Consider the following 5,305-nt stretch of genomic DNA (forward strand, 5'->3'; position numbering starts at 1 on the left):
CATAAATGTTAATGATGAAAACACTGTACTAATCAATTTTCATATGGCAAAAAAACAATAATCAACATGTCAATGGCACTTTTAGTTATTTTCTAATTTAAATATATAACAGATTTTGCAGATGGACTTCCACTGAAATAAGCCTTTCAGAAAGAGAAAAACTTTTTAAACAAGATTGGGAAATACCAAGAAATAGGAAGTAAAGCCATGCTGTCCACCCAGCTAAAAACTTTAAAAACTTGAACTTTAAAAACTTTGCGTTTTATCTAATGCAAATGTTTGCATAACTTTAAGTCGTGCCATTATTTAAAGTCAATTTCAATTAACAGTTTTATTCCAATTGAATCCATCTTGTATAAGCAAACTAACATATAGCCCTGATAATCTACCTCTCCCCTCCTGTATTGCATCCATCAGCAAGTCCTCCTGGTTTTTACCGTGCAAATTTTCCTTGAGTGTGTCCTCCTCTGTCTCCTCCATCACCACCCTAGTCCAGGCTACCTTCACCTGGGGAGTGGGGGTGAAGGGATGACCTAGTCTTCTTGTGGTTTACACATATCCCTTCTATCGCCTCTCTGATCTCAACACAACAGGCAGAGTCGCTTTTTCATAATATAATGTGACCCTGTCACCTCCCAGCCTAAACCACTTAAACACCTTCCCATTTTCGTAGACAAAACTTCCTAACTCTCTAATCTCAACACAACAGGCAGAGTAGCGTTTTCAAAATATAACGCAACTCTGTCACTTCCCATCCTAAAACACTTAAATACCTTCCCATTCTCTTAGACAAAACTTCCTAACTAACCGAGCCCTGAATGGCCAGGCGCCTTGCCCACCTCTCCATCTCTTCTCACTGCTGAGACCTTTTACATCCCACTTTCTCTGCTCCAGCCAGACTGGCCTCTTTTATTCCCTATTTTCCAGTTTCCTGGCCTCCAGGGAGCCTTTGCTCATGCTTTGCTCTCTGCCTGAAAGTTCTTGCAACCTTCATCCTTCTGACAAGTCTAGTATCTACCTCTGAGAAGCACCTTCGGACCTCCCTATGGTGGTCCCTTACTCATATCCATTACATAAAACTGTAATCGGGTGGTTATTTTTGGTGAATTTTTTAGTACCAGCTCTGTAAGCCCAGGATTTGGTTTTGTTTGGCTCATGGTTGTATTTCCATTTTGTTTCATACATATTTGTTCATAAATGAGAATGATATATGCTAGAAGTTGAAGTAAATTTGGTGTGAAGTCAGAGAAAGGTAAAATGTCACAATCAATAGGACATTGTACGTCTTTAAAGCCAAGGATATTTTCTCATTATTGGATATTTTTCTCGCCTTTGTTTTCTCTGCAAGTGAAATAAATGGTTTTAATTAGTAGTGATTTATTTTGCCCTCTTCACAGCACTGTGTGTGTGTGTGTGTGTGTGTGTGTGAGTGTGTGTGTGTGTGTGATACCCTCTTACTGATATGTGGAAATTATTGCCAGGTACCAAATTACAAAACACACACACGCTGTTACATCCTGAATCCTGAAAAGATGTCAAAAGAAAGACCCCAAAAGAAGCTTATTCATCCCCTTACCAAGTCTCTATATTTTCCTACTGGTTAGTTTCAGAAATGCTAGCAAGCAATCCTAAAACTCTGCTAAAAGAAAGAGAATTGTCACATTATGTTTTGGATAATAGGTTTCAGGGTTTCTCTCATAAGTCTTTGGAACTTGCTGGAATCAGCATACATCTGCAGGCAGAGGTAAGTGAGATGCATTCCTGCCTTTCAAAAGATGTGGAAGAGGACTCAGGAGTTTTCAAGGCCACATCTGTCAGTGCACATTGTGCTTATGGAACCTGATGTCACTGCCTCGACCCACAAAAGAAGCCCTGAAACTGCTTTCCTTTAGCAATTAACACCAGCAGAGGAGCAGTAGAACAATGTGGGATGCCTCACCAGTGAATCAGGTCACCTAGCATCTCTGTTAAAATTCAGCTTGGTTGGACAGAACTTTTGGGTTTTATTGATTTGTTGGAGTTTGAAACACTTATTCTAGATATTAATCAGGTTTTCTCATGTTACATGTGCTTTCTCCAATTTCACGCTTTCTCTTAATCTGATGCCCAGTTTTATGTGTGCACAGACCCATTTTTCATTTTCATATAGTCAAAAATTTGCCCCAAGAAGTCTTACCCCGACTTCTTTATGAAAACTTTATCGGCTATCGGCCGGGCGCGGTGGCTCACGCCTGTAATCCCAGCACTTTGGGAGGCCGAGGTGGGTGGATCACGAGGTCAAGAGATCGAGACCATCCTGGTCAACATGGTGAAACCCCGTCTCTACTAAAACTACAAAAAAATTAGCTGGGCATGGTGGCGCGTGCCTGTAATCCCAGCTACTCAGGAGGCTGAGGCAGGAGAATTGCCTGAACCCAGGAGGCGGAGGTTGCGGTGAGCCAAGATCGCGCCATTGCACTCCAGCCTGGGTAACAGGAGCGAAACTCCGTCTCAAAAAAAATAAATAAATAAATAAATAAAAATAAAAATAAAAATAATAAAAAAAAAGAAAATTAGTGAAAGAGATTCCTGAGTGTCCCTTTCTGTAAAGCATGGGGCATTGTTTTCTGCAGAGTTCAGCAAACTTTCTGTAAAGAGCAAGAGAGATAGTAAATATTGTAGGCTTATAAGTCAAGAGGCAAAATCGAGAGTATTATGTAGGTGCACATATAACCAAGAAGAAAACAAATTTCTATACCATTTTTCATTGATGAGATCCTAAGTTAACAATGGTAACTGAGTAGAGCCTCTCAGGTGGTAAACATTGTTCGAATGGAGAGCCTAGATTTGCCCACCTAGCCTCCCTGGCTCAGCCCTCCCTTCCCTTCACACAGGCCATTTCCTCCCTGCGTCCCTCATTTGAAGAGTTTCATACAAAAGACATACTCCCCCGAGAACCAGTGAAGTGCCCCTGGGCCCACCAAGGCCACACAAATCAAGGGGTGGGTAACCTCACCCTGGCTTGAGCTCAGAGTGGATTTTGAGATCACCTTTGCAAAACAACATCATGTTGGGAGATGGTCATCAGAGACAAGGCCACAAAGAACACTGCTAGGAGGAGGCGAGAGGAGAGATGCTCAGGGGAGAAGTGGCTAAGCACCAATACCTCCGCATCCAACCTCACAAAAGACTCACGGGATGCAGAAATGGACATGGGGCAGTAGAAAACTCAAGCAAGGCTTTGAGGCCTGGTCCTGCTTCTTCCTACAACCTGCTGCACCTGCAGGTTTCTCACCTCAGTTGATGGAAACTCCATCCTTGCACAAGCTCTGTCCAAAAATCTTAGTTTTCTTTTACTGCTGATCTGTCTCTCACACCGCATAGCTGATTAGTCAGGAAGTCACATTAGCCTGAACAGCCTGGTGTGGACCTTCACTGACACCATCCTTTTCTACCTAGTTTAGAAAACTTGGGAAGTCGTCTCTCTTCCTTTTTCCGCCATCGTGGTGTGTGCTTTATTCCGTTTCTTGCCATGTCTTCTCACAAGACTTTCAGGATTAAGCGATTCCTGGCCAAGAAACAAAAGCAAAATCGTCCCATTCCCCAGTGGATTCGGATGAAAACTGGTAACAAAATCAGTTACAACTCCAAAAGGAGACATTGGAGAAGAACCAAGCTGGGTCTATAAGAAATGACACATGCGATGGCACATACATTTATGCTGTTTGAAGGTCACAATTGTGTTACCAAATCAAGCTGAAAAATGTCACCGCTATCTGGAGAAGTTTGAATAGTTTCCTCTCTGGATTTGTTATGAAGGCATTAGTTAGTACAACCCACAGTGCTTCCATTATTCATGTTAAAAAAATATGTAATAAATATGTGAGACCTTTCACTTCTAAAAAAAAAGGAAAAGAAAACTTGGGAAGTCATTTCTCCTGATAAAAACAATGGTATTTCCTTGAAATGGCACAATTAACCCTCGCTAGATTCATGTCTCACGTAAGAGCACTGCTTTGTTTGCTAGCATTTCCCCCATCTTTAGTTCATGCCTGTTTCACCTGCACTCTTTCCTCTGTGACATGCAATCCAGCTTAGCTGTGCTTTTCTAATCATAGAAATAGCAATAATAGCAGCCTTGCTAACAAATTATTTCTGATCCCACCACCAGGCAAATATCACAGGATTTAATAGGTAGAGAATCTTAGCATCATCCCTATTGCTTGGTGTCATAGACTAAATTGTTTTCCCTGTGAATTCATATGTTGAAAGCTTAGCCCCCGACTTGACTATTTGTAGATAGGCTCTTTAAGGAGGTAATTATGGTTAATGAGGTGATACCAGTGGGGCCCTGATCTTGTTGGAATGGTGTCAATAGAAGGAGAGGAAGGGCATCAAAGACTCTCGTGGCCAGGTGTGGTGGCTCACGCCTGTAATCTCAGCACCTTGGGAGGCCGAGGCCGGCGGATCAGCTGAGGTCAGGAGTTCAAGACCAGCCTGGCCAACATGGTGAAACCCTGTCTTATAAATAAATAAAATAAAATAAAATAAAATAAAATAAAATAAAATAAAAGACTCTCTCTCTTTCTCCATGCAGGCACAGAGGAAAGGTTATGGGAGGGCATAGTAAGAAAGTAGTCTTCTGCAAACCAGGAAGAGAGGCCTTCCCTGAAACCAACCCTGATAGCACATCACGAAAGACTCAAGGAGAACTTCTGGCCTCCAGAACCTTGAGAAAATGTCTATTGTTAAGCCATGCTACCTTTGGTATCTTTCTATGGCAGCCTGAGCTGACCAATACCCTTGGTAGGTGGGCAGCATTCACCTAATTGGGCTACATGATGTGAAGCTTAAGTACCATTAGCAACAGGTACCATCTCATTAAATCGTATAGATATTGCATCTTTTGCACTCATATTGCCTCTCTTAGTTGTAGGTATATTAATGTATGGGAATAGAGTTACAAGACCACTCAAAATGAGAAGAAAAAAAAGTGGGACGATATCAAATTCCATAATGGGATCCTCTACCCCATCCAGTTCATAGAATCTTTTCAACTGTAGGCTGCACCTGTGTATCCTCAGATTCAATCTGAGCACACAATTATTTAGACTACCAAGGCAACATTTCCAATTTTCTCTATTACCTGCCTAGAGAAACAAGTACTTCAATCACCAATTCAAATATTCTTTGAGATAACTTTCCTGAGTTTGATTTTTAAAAACGTGGCATATCCATGTATTGTTGCCTTCTCCTGGGCTAACAATGCCGCGTTTACTCTGCTGATTCACACTTGACCATGAACTGGAGTCCCAGCAAATCTTAG

The 5,305-nt window shown here is 41.6% G+C and overlaps 1 pseudogene; it reads left to right on the forward strand.

Annotated features, from left to right (window-relative positions):
* Positions 1 to 3,452: 3,452 nt before the first annotated feature.
* On the forward strand, positions 3,453 to 3,706 carry LOC116538510 (annotated as a pseudogene).
* The last annotated feature ends 1,599 nt before the right edge of the window (positions 3,707 to 5,305 follow it).

The sequence above is a fragment of the Sapajus apella genome, unplaced genomic scaffold, assembly GCF_009761245.1.
Source record: "Sapajus apella isolate SASKATOON/1434 unplaced genomic scaffold, GSC_monkey_1.0 scaffold119, whole genome shotgun sequence".
Taxonomy (NCBI): Eukaryota; Metazoa; Chordata; class Mammalia; order Primates; family Cebidae; genus Sapajus; species Sapajus apella.